General features: G+C 37.8%; 1 pseudogene; it reads left to right on the top strand.

The window, feature by feature from the left end:
• Nucleotides 1-11934: 11934 nt before the first annotated feature.
• LOC132280398 (small nucleolar RNA R71) lies at nt 11935-12033 on the top strand (annotated as a pseudogene).
• Nucleotides 12034-12386: the final 353 nt, after the last annotated feature.

Here is a 12386-nt window from a genome sequence, read left to right as displayed (position 1 = left end):
TAGGAGACCATGTTTTTCTTAAGATTTCTCCATGGAAGGGACTTTTGAGATTTCGACAGACTGGCAAGTTGTCTCTTAGGTTCATTGGGCCATTTGAGATTTTGGAATGCGACGGTGAGGTTGCTTATCTTTTGGCGTTGCCGCCAGACCTGGATAGGGTCCACGATGTCTTTCATGTCTCCATGCTGAGGAAGTACGAGCCGGATCCATCACACGTTTTACGATGGACAGATGTTGTTATTGATGAAGACGTGACCTACGAGGAAGGTCCAGTCCAGATTCTTGATTCACGGGAACAAGTCTTGCGGACCAAGACCATTCCATTGGTTAAGGTCTTGTGGAGACACCACTGCGTCGAAGAGGTTACCTGGGAGCTCGAACAGGAGGTTCGCTCTTGGTATCCTCACTTGTTCTCTCTTTTAGGTACGATTCAATTTTGGGGATGAAATCCCTTTTAAAGAGGGTAGATTGTAATGACCCAGTCATTTTCACTCTTTTCTTTTTCGGAAATTCTTCTTTTCGTCTTTTCCCTTTTTCATCCTTTAGTCTTTTTTTTCGTTTTTCCTTGCATAACCTCACTTTTTGTGCTCAGATTTGATTCCGAATTTGCATACATCCATTATATTTCATTTCCATGATATCTACATTTTCACTTTTGTAGGAAACCATGTTAAATGCTTACTTCTCTTGTAAAGGGCTTAAAAATAAGACTTTTTGTAATTATCCATAACTTGAGGGGTTTTTGGGTAATTAAGTAAAGTAATTATTTTTCGTCTTAGGGACCATTTAGGAATTTAATTTGGAAGATATTTTCAAAAAGGACTTCTTTGCAATTTCCGGAAATATGACAAGTGTCACTTTCCTAAGGTGTCATTTGTTGATTTTGTAGTGAAGCCTCTTGGAGGTTTAATCCTTTGACACATGGAGGGTGGAGATTCAACCATTTGTTGGCCTAGGGTTGGAACATATGTTAGCATGGATGGTTGACAAGTGTAGGCTCAATATTTGATCTTGGAAGCTCACTTAGATTCATTACAAGTGTAGGCTTCACAATAAGTCTTGGAAGTGTGTGTGTGAGAGGTTGTGCAAGAGCACCTAGTGAGTGGAGATCCCCACCACTTTTACTTAAGGTTTTCTAATACATTTTAATTGATTCACCACCTTTCTTCTAAGAACCTTAAGAAATCTCCATTGAAGCTAAGCTTGAATTAAAGCTTTGAGCTTCATTTTGATAACCTTCCACTCACCTTAGAACCCTGAACTTAGAATACAATAGCACCCTCTCACTCTCCTCTATATAAAACCTAGCTTGGTTTTCCATTTTGAGCTTGTTGTATAGGATTATAGAGATTCTATTCTCTATTGAGGTGGGGGGTGTTATAATTTATCATTCAAGTGATTTAATTGTTCTTATAGTGATTTCCATGTTGTATGCATGTCTTGTATGGAAATAAGAAATAAATGAATTAATTGATTTAAATTCTACTTAATTGTACTATGCTTGAATTCCATTTTTGACTTGATATATGGCATGTCCATGAGTTACTACTTGTTATATGTTTAATTGGAATCATTTGGATAACTCTTGAAATCTAGAGAAATTACTTAATTAGTTTAATTAATTTCTATCTTATTATTCTAATGATTTAGTCATTCAATTCATGGATCTTGTTATGTTTTATCACATATCATGACTAGTTGCTCTACTTGTTGATTTTGGAAACTTGGGATAATATCAAGAACGTGACTTGGTTCTAGTACGGGAGATAGAGAGCTCCCTACATTATAGTGCGCACTAGGGGAAAGGTACCCATGGGTTAATAGCCCTAAAGTGATCTCAAGAGTACGGTTTTAATCCGGGCAATATCCAAGTATCCACTTTGGTTTGATTTCGCATTTAAATTCCAAGTTGTTAACTTTGTAAATTTACATCTCATTATGCCATGTTAAAAGTTTTAATGTCACTTTAATAGCATGGATTAAATTGTATTGACTTACAAACCTTGTATAAGGATAAACCTATGCATTCCATACGAGTAAACTTGTTTACTCATCCCAAAGTTACCGGGTGTTTTTCAGGTAAAGAAGCAATATTGTGGGATGCAAAACAATCATAGACTTGCCAGACTTCTTGGAGTATTTTTGCTATGTTAGAATATGCACATGTTAGCATATCTTGTTCCATTTTGCTTAGTATAACAAAATATGTATTTGTTGTCTAAACTATGTAATGTACACTAAAGTGTACCTTTTGATACTTATTTTGTATATGTAATATGTGGCCAAGAGCCAATTTACATTTAGATTCACCTTTATGCATTATTCATGGAAAATTGCTTTTAAAGGGACAAATGAAAGACCCAAGGTTTTTAAGTATCATTTTTTACATTGGGAGGTATTTTTAGGTTACGAAATTTCATTTGAGGTCTATTTACTTTATTCGAGGTGTGGCCAAGGGCCAAACACCTTTCCAAATTTTGCGTATGCTCTTAGTCTCCATATTTTATATTTTTAGACAAAATCTTAAGAAATGGAGGTTTGGAGGGTCACTTTTTGCATTGACTATTTACGGAGGTCGTGAACCATTGGCGCATGTCTAAATAGATGTAATACGTTTGTGTGCATGCTCACTTGGGCACAATTCACACCATTTCATGATATGAACTTCCTTTGGACACTTTTTAACATTTTAATTGCAAATCTGATGTGAGGGCATTTTAGGAATTTTACGTTGACAAATAAATTCTGGTCTTGACATGGTCACTTAGAAAATGTGGTTTTAGGGAGGTGTTCTTAACGGACTTTTTCAAGAAAACATCATCTTGGTCACGAAAATCCCATTCCAAACTCATTTTTTGCAATTTTACTGTTCCTGCTGCATTTTACCCATTCTGTTCAAGTTGAACTGGTCCAAGATGTGTTGAACCAGTTCAAGGGTCATTTTTGGTCCAGCATAGGCATTCTGTCCATGTTGAACCGGGTCAAGAAATGTTGAACCGGTTCAAGGCTTCCAGAACCTGTTTGCGGGTTCAGCTTTGGCCTTCCAACTTCAATCTAACATAACTTCTTCATTTCAACTTTGAATTGGTGCATTCTTGAGTCTAAACTGACCGCGTCGAAATAATCTTTCCAATGGTACCAATTAGAGATTCAGATTCCATTTGTTACTCAAGATACTGAATTTTAAGTGAGGTAGTGTTGGATTCGGTTTGAACCGTAAGGGGGTCTTTCTTTCCTTGACTTCAAGTCTTAATATCTTCTTCGTCCGGACTCCGAATAAAGTCATTCTTGAGTCCATCCTCGTTAATTTTTCATTATCTTTGCAATGGTGTGTACGGTGGCACCCATTTCAGTCTTAAAAGGCCATTTTTCCCCTAGGTTCATTTTTGCCAGTTTTTGAGATGTCGCTTCCGCATTTGTTTTCTATGGATTCCATGACCTCATTGAGGGTCACATTGGTGTCTTATAAACATTTTATGTCTCTAGAGACCACTGTTCATCTTTTGTTTCCTCATTTCAGATCCGTTAACGGGTCATCTTTTGGTCATCACTGACACACCGGGTTTACAAAACTCGGGTCGTTACACCATCGGCATAATGACCTGTGAGAAGAACAGCCATATCTACATATGAAGGCCTGTATAGCCTAGGATATGTCTCCTGTAGCTCAAGAGGGAAGTCATGTGGATAATGGCATGATCTAGATAAGGTGTCCAAAGTAATAGAAATCAGGTGGCCATTAATGGAGGTCCTCAGCTCCGCCATGTTACGCGGGACAGGCCGGAGGTTCTGGAAGAACATCCATACTAGCCTCGGGTACATCGGGTATGTGACAGGGGCAAGAATGGCTGCAAGGCCCCTCCGGAGTATATCCTCATAAGCTGATCGGGTAAGTACCGATCTGGAAAAGAAATCTATATCGAAGACTGACTCATACGCCACTGGAAGGCTTGAGTATCTGCGTAGTGGCTGGTCTAACTCCCGGACTAGCTAAGCTGGCTATGGTGGAGATGGTATATGCTCAGCCTCATCATCACTGTGTGAAGGAAATACGCCAGCATCGGAATGTAATCTGCTGTCAGAATGAGGAGACTGTGTGGGCTTAGCCGGCTCCTCCTGTATAGGGTCCTGGGCCTAAGAAGGACCGGCCTAGTCATCAAAAATTGGCCTACCTCGGCGGTGATAGTGTTCGCGGGCTACAGTCTTGCGCTTGGCCATGGCCTGAAAATAATTGAAAACTTGTAAGGGAAGTCAGTGCCAAAATATAGAATTTAAAGCACAAAATATAATCATGTATATCAAGTAAGATAGACAAAATAGATAAATGACATGAATATATGGAAGTGATAAGATGTGAATATGCTAAACAGTATAAGTGTAAAATGCATCCAATGTGGAAAATCACAGGCATTGGGCATGAATAAGATAGCATGGACACAAGATAAGATGCATGGAATGTGTGTATGAAATCTGTGAAGTTTGATCGATCACAAAAATTATGAGATCGATCTCTCATGATCGATATGAGAAATTAAGTATCTAAGTTCGATCGATCTCACTCGATCGATCTGAGAAATATGTTTGATCGATCAAACTCTGCGAAGAACGTGGACAGTCACACATCTGTGATGTGGATGGCATAGGGCCTTCACGAACATAGTCGTGGGCCCATCAACACACAAATCATCAATCCTATTCACCTATAAGAGGCCCATACTCCCAAAAATAAAATAAAAAATCAACCATATATACAATCATATATACACATATATACATATATAAACAATAAGCTTCAAACTTCATCAATGGAGGTTTTCAACATTAAAAGAGCATAGATCTAACATTTAAAGCAAGTATAAAGCAAATGGATGCTTGAATCTAAAGGATGGATTCGGATCTCACCTAAAACTCGAGAGAGAGATGTGGAAACTCAAAGGGGTGAGATACGAAATCCAAGAGGAGAGAGAGAGAGAGATCCGGGATGAGATGAAGCTCGCCGGAGATGTTCGCCGGAGATGGGGAAGATTGGGTGCAGCAGCGACGAGGGATAGGGTTTGGAAGAGGGTTAGATCGATCTTTGAAATCGATCTTGAAACCCTCGGTTTCAATTTTAAAAACTTTCCCGAACCAGTTCGATCGATCGAACTGAGACCTCAGATCGATCGAACTGAATTTTTTTTTTTTAATTAAAAATTAAAAACTAAAAATTAAAAATTGAAAATAAAATTTTTTTTGGATTTTTGAAGAATTAAAATAAAATAAAATAAAATAAAAATATTTTTGGAATTTTTAAAAATTAAAAAGTCAAACAAAGTCAAAGATAGTGAGATGAAGAACAGAGATCGATCTGAACAAATGTTCGATTGATCTGACAGAGAGCTAAAGTATGCAGGTTTTTGGGTTCAGAAATTTGTCTAAGTGTTGGAACTTAAGATTGATCGAACTTGAAGTTTGGATCGATCGAAAAAGTTATGATCGATCTGAGAACAAGTTCGAACGATGGGACAGAGAGGTGATTTGGATGTAAGTGGATGCAGGTTGAAAAATTTCTAAGTGTTGGATGCAGGTTGAAGTTTGATTGATCGAACTCTCATTGGAGATCGATCGAACTTATGTAAAATGCTCATTCACAACATAAAAGTGCATGCAATCCTAATCACAGTCCCTAGTAATGCATATGAACCAAAAACAAGTATCTAGACTTCGTAAGAAATGAAATTAAAGATATAAATGAGGGAGGAATAGGGTTTTGACACCCTATAAAATGTCTTACTAGTATTTAACGTCTCTAGCAAGACGTTGGGCTCTTTTAGCCCAGATCAAACATCTTGTAGTGCATCCCCTCCTCAATGGGGTGATAAATGCTTTGAACTCCACCCAACAAATGGTTCTTTAAAGAACTTGTTGGATTAAGCTCAAAAGATGTTTTCGGTCCTTGGTCAATGCAATCTTTAGGCTTCCACGCTCTTTCAAAATAGGATTTTGAAACAACTTTCTTTGGTTTCAAGGTTGAAGATGGACTTTTTGAAACCTTGGTCTCACACAAAAGCTCAATTCCTTCAGTTTTAAGGTTATGACATTTATCTACAATATTAATCTCTTTATGTTTGTCAAATGAATTACGGGTTGGATTAAAAATATTCAACTTTACCTTCATGTAGCCAAAAGAGATCTTCATTATCCCCATCCTACAATTGATGTTGGCATTCACGATTGCCAAGAAATGTCGGCCAAGGATAACGAGAATTTGGCTCTTAGGATTTGGGACCGGTTCCATGTCAATGACAACGAAATCAACGGGAAAGAAGAATTTATTAATTTTAATCAATACATCCTCGATGGTATCCCTAGGCTTTTTGATTGATCGGTCGGCAAGTTGCAAAACTACCGATGTTGGTTTTAAGTCTCCTAAGCCTAATTTGACATAAACCGAGTATGGAAGAAGGTTAACACTTGCTCCTAGGTCAAGGAGAGCCCGATTAATGATATGATCACCAATGATGCATGAAGTAGTAGGTGAATCAGGGTCCTTAAACTTGGGGAGAGTGTTATGCTACAAAATTGAGCTCACTTGCTCAGTTAAGACCACTTTTCTAGGTGCTTGGCCTTTGTTCTTCCGCTTTTGGGTGCACAAGTCTTTCAAGAATTTAGCATAAGCCGGAATTTGCTTGATTGCATCCAAAAGTGGAAGATTGACTTTCAGTTGCCTAAACGCATCCATGATTTCATTGACTTTGGCCTTTTGCTTGTCATTTGAAATGGATCATTTTAAGGCATCCGTAAATGGAGCTTTTGGTTCAAAAACCTTTTCAGAATTTTTCTTTGAAGTCTCTTCAACACAAGAAGTTTTCAAATCATTTTGCAAATCTTTCTTTTCAAAATCACTTTTCAAATAACTTTTCAACACATTCTCATTTATATGGTCATGCACATGCAATGAAGGATGAATATGATATGAAATGGGATGGGTGTAACGACCCGGTCATTTGCCTTCCTTTCCTTTTTTCCTGAAATTTTACGAATGAATTTTTTTCGTTTAATTTTCTTTTCTGAGCTCTGTTTCGTGTCGCTTAGTGTCATCTCGAGTGCTCGGAATTGGTTCCTGAGACTCTTTTTCGTGGATTGACAACTTCCTTTGAGGACCGAGTCATTTTCACATTTTTCGTTTTTCGACACTATACGTTATTTCGTCCTTTTCCCTATTCTGTCTTATCTCCGTTTGTCAGTTTTTGGCACAACCTCACTTATCATGCTCGGAGTTGGTTTTTGACTTCATGTATCTCCATCTTGAGTGGTTTCCACGAAATACGTATCTTTACTTTTGTAAGAAAGTACTCTGGTTGCTCCCGGTGTTCATAGGGGCATGGATGCAAAGTTCTTTGAAATTATTTTCTTTTCTTGGGGTGTTTTTCATAAATATCTTTTGAAGATATTTTATTTCAGGGGTTTTTAAGAAAATATTTTTGGAAGATATTTTCATTCTGGGCCATAAGTGCAGTTTTCACTTTTTGGAGGGGCCATTGTGCAATTAATAAAAGTTATTACAAAATGTCTTGTTTTGAGCCTGGATCCTCGTACGGGATTCATTTTCACATTTTATCGAGTTGTGTACTCTTGGAATTTCCTCCTGGTCGATGTTTTCCAGTTTCAGGGATTTTGGCCCCGATTTTTGCCAAATTTGTTTTGGGTATAACTTTCTGCTCAGGACTCGGTTTTTGACGTTGTTTTTTCCGTTGTTCATATTTTATCATTTTGAATCTTTTTTGTTCACAAAGTTTTGCCATTTGAGTGCGTTTGCTCAAATTTTACTTTTTCAGACCCGGCGGGGCCCGTTCGGGGCACTTTTTGAGATTTCTATAAAAGGGGGGTGAGATATTTCATTTTTCATCTTCTCCCCTCTTCATGCACGACCTGGAGCTCCCATGGCAGCCCAAGGGGTACTGCCATCTTCTCTCTCCTCTTTTGGTTCACTTTTCCTTGATGGAAAGTTTTCGGCCTTAACGTTTGTTGTTCCCCTCACCGTGCTCTACCATTCCCCCTTATTAGAATTCAGTTTTGACCATTTTTTGAGTTTGGTTTTGAGGTCAAGTTATGATTTTGATTGGGCTTTCATGGGGGTTATGTTCACGGCGTTGTCCCTGACAAAACCTCCCGGTATCGTCGAATTCGGAGCACTTTTATTTTGGTGGGCCTTTGGGATTTTCATCTCAAATTGAGGTAGGAGATGTTCTAGGTTTAAATTCTTATTATATAGCATGCTTGTGATGCTTATACTACTTGTTTGCATGATTAAATATAAAATCTAGAGATTTTATTATTTATTTTTCTTGTACGGGATCTAATTTTCCCGGTTGCTCATGACTTGGTTTAAACATGTAGCATGATTTTATATTGCCCCTTGATATGCTCATTGTCGTGTATTAAAATTGGAACATTTGAATAAGTATTAAAGATTTTATTTAATATTTATCTTAGGTGAAAGATTAATTCACATGGCCTTAACTAGCTCAAAATCAATATGTGTTAGCATACTAAATTAGGCCTTAGCATGCTCTCCAACATAGTTGAATTTGAAAGTGATTGGAGGTGTTTTGAAAATTAGTAATTATTAATTAATTTAATTAATTAATTTGCCCCGAGTGCACTATTCACTCTATTTAAATTCCGACTTGATATTCTTGATTTACATGCCATATAGTTTCATATATATTTGATTTAGAATATTCGGTTAGGTTTTGAAACCTTTTATTTAATTAAATTCCATGTTTAAGATTTAATCCTCATGGTGATATACAACTTGGAATTGTATTGTGGCATGCTAGAAAATTAAGCTTTGGTGTGGTTGTTCACATATATTAAATTGGGATTGATTGCATGAGAATTGCAACCTTTATTTTGTATTTAACTTTAGTGGAAGTTTAATTTACATAGGTGTAACTTGCATGAAATAAACTTGTAATGTGATATTACATTAGTCCTTGGCATATTCTCTAAGATATGTTAAATTGAGAGTATTTGGTTAAGTTTAAAAATCAAGAGATTTTAATTAAAAGAATTAATTAAAATCTATTTTGTGTTCCCATTAGCTTAATAAAGATTTTAACTTGATGTTTGTATTGGCCATGACTTGTTTACTAGTATATAATAATTTGGGACTATTTGAAGTTGTCTTAGAACCTTAGGATTTAAATTAGCATGATTTAATTAAAGTTCTACTTTGTTGTTCTAATAACCTAATTGAGTTTTAGAATGGATATAGGTGATGACCTTGCCATGCCCTTAACATGTATTAAATTGAGGTCAATTGAAATTGAATCGAAAATCTAGAGAATTTAATTGTGTTTATCTATTTAAATTCTATCAATTTACTCCATGATCTAGTTGTGTTTTAGAAGTGGTTTCTATATTCAAATCATGGACTTAGACTTGTTGTATATTCATTTGGTTATGTTTTGAACATTAGATAACATAGTTGCTATGTTTATACTCATGAGAATATGTTTTTTTTATTGAATATATTGTTGCCTTGTGTAATGATTTGCACACTTCATATTTAACATCATTCATGCATAGCGTGTAACGAATCGCGCACTGAAGATTCGACATTCATCACATCATATTAGTTGTGGACTTAGACCATGTATTGTATAGGTTTCCAAATTTGGTTGTGCTTGGTAGATAGTTGATTATCTTGCATATTCCTGTTGATATATGCGTTGTTGCACAACTTGTTGATTTTGGAAACTTGGGGATGTCGTTGTTTGGCTATGGCTAGGACGTGGTTCTAGTACGGGGGATAGTCCCTCTATATATAGTCTAGTGCGCACATAGGGAGGTTACCCATGGGCTAGTAACCCTAAAGTAACTATGTTGTCGGTCTAATCCGGCGTGACGTCCGAGTATCCACTTTGTTTGATTTCGCATTTTTTTTGCATATTCTGATCTAGGGGCATTATGGACCTTTCACATCAGTTTTATTTTCTTTTTTTGACAAGGTTGAATAGCAAACTCGATTTTAGGGGGGGGTTTCTTCTTCGTGTTTTTCCAAAAAATGTCGTCTTGGTACCGGAAATCCCTCGTGAAGTTTCAGCTTCCAGTTTTCATTTAGCAGCTTTATGACCCTCTTGTTCAGTTCTGATCTAGGGGCATTTTGGGGATTTCACAGTGAGTTTTTTTCGATTCCGTCCGCTCTGTCGGGTAGAAAACTCGATTTTAGGGGGGTTTCTTCTTCGTGTTTTTCCAGAAAAACTCGTCTTGACCTCCGTTTCAAGCCTCAGTTCTGGGCAGATAAAAAAAAAATGTAGCAGCAGCCAAGGGCTGCCACCAGCCATGTCTTTGGGCGCCGGCGTGCACGCTGGTGGGCTCGCCCATGGGCGCCGTGTGCACCATGGCCCCTCGTCGGGCCGCCGCGACGTCAATTCTTCTTTTGGGCTTTTCTCCTTCGTCTGGACTCCGATTCAAGTGAATTTTTTTTTTGAACTTGACTAATCTTTCGCTGTCTTTCCAACGGTGTGCTCAGTTGCAGCCAGTTCTTCCTAAATAAGTACCAGTTTACCCTTTTGTCTTAAGTGCTCGTTTTTCTTCGTCATGTCGTTTTTACTTCGTCCGGACTCCGAATCATGCGATTCTTGAGTCCATCTTGATTAGTTTTTCGTTGTCCTTCCAGCGGTGTGCTCAGTGGCACCCGAATCTACAACTTTTAGAAATGACTATTTTGCCCCTGGGAGCTTATTTGTCATATTTTCGATCTTTTGCTTCCGTATCAGTTCTTGTTGAGTTCCAAGACCTCATGGAAAGTCACTTTGACTTCTTAGAGTCTTGTTTTCTGTTTTCGCTTCCGCATTCGGATCCGTTATCGGATCATCCTTATGGTTCATCACAGGACACGCTGGCCTAAAAACTAGGGTCGTCACAATGGGTGTCAACTTATGGTTGCACCGGTTCACTCTCTTCATTGGACACCCCCACTTGGTTGTCCATAATCCTTCCACTTCTCAAGGTAGTCACCGCATTGACATGCTCTATTGTGTGACCTTCCGATGAGGAATGAGTCTCCACAACACATTATTGCTTTTGTGGGGCATTCAAAGGCATTTTTCCTTCTCTCTTTCATTCAAAGTACTCGCTATTTGCCCTACTTGGGTTTCTAGCTTAGCAATGGATTGAGAGTGCGAATGAAGCAATTGTGTGTTTGCCTTTAAAGTGCCCAAAGCGGTCAAAACTTTCTCTTCAAAAGTGGGACTTCTAACATTTCCTTGGGAATATGGTGGTTGATTAGGAAAATGAGAATTTGAAAATTGGTTTCCTTGTGAATGATATGATGATCTAAAACCTTAGGAACTTTGGCCTTGTAGTGGAGGTGGAATGTATTTTCCTTGAAAACTGCCTTGGGAAGGGTTTGAGCCCTCCCCTTGGTTTTTCCAAGAGAAATTCGGGTGATTCCTCCGACTAGGATTGTAATGATTCCCATAAGGATTATTCCCTTGATTAGCAAAAACAGCATTTGCTTGTTCATGATGCTCACTTTGCATATGTCCATGGGCACAATTGGAAGTAGAATATAAAACACTTGAACAAGTCATACATGTCTCATTAGATGTATGATGAGAATGGTTAGGGAAGGAAGATACTTGATTCGCCGAGTTTTGGTTGATCAAAAATTGATCAAACCTTTGAGATAATGATTTCATCTCGGCGGGAATTTCATTGGAGTGGTCGACTTGATGTAAGCCAACATTCTTCCTACCACTAGAATTTTTACCATTCTTCGAAGATAAAGTACGATGCAAAGAATTTTCACTCATGCTCTCATAAAGACGCCACACGTCATCCTCATGCCTATCAATGTAAAAGCCACCCATGGAAGCATCAACCATGCCTTTGTAATTGTCTGATAAGCTCTCAAAGAAATATTGAACTAATTGCCATTTGGGCATGTCATGATGTGGACACTTCCTAAGCAATTCATTAAAGCATTCCCATGCCTCATGAAATGTTTCTCCATCCCCATGTGAAAATTCTCAAATTGAGGTTCCCATGGCATTGGTTTTAGAAACCAGATAGTACTTCTTCAAGAACTCTTGTTGCATTTCCGCCCAAGAAGTTATTGAAAAAGGCCTAAGATTGTTAAACCAATATTTTGCCTTATCTTTAAGGGTGAATAGAAAAAGTTTAAGCCTTAAAACCTCTTCCGGCATGTCCGTATATTTTACGGTGGAACATACTTCAAGAAACTCATCCAAATGCTTGTAAGGTTCTTCACTTGGAAGTCCATGATAGTTAGGAAGCATTTGAATGGTTTGTGGCTTGATTTCATAGTGGTGTGCTCTAAATGGTGGCAATTGAATGTATGTAGGTACATTATATTCATTAGGCACATAGTGATC

The sequence above is a fragment of the Cornus florida genome, unplaced genomic scaffold (assembly GCF_030987335.1).
Source record: "Cornus florida cultivar Cherokee Brave unplaced genomic scaffold, ASM3098733v1 CherokeeBrave_3.0.0_Hap2_Chr10, whole genome shotgun sequence".
Taxonomy (NCBI): domain Eukaryota; kingdom Viridiplantae; phylum Streptophyta; class Magnoliopsida; order Cornales; family Cornaceae; genus Cornus; species Cornus florida.
Note: the sequence above shows the minus strand (reverse complement) of the source record. Positions and strands in the feature narration are given on the sequence as shown.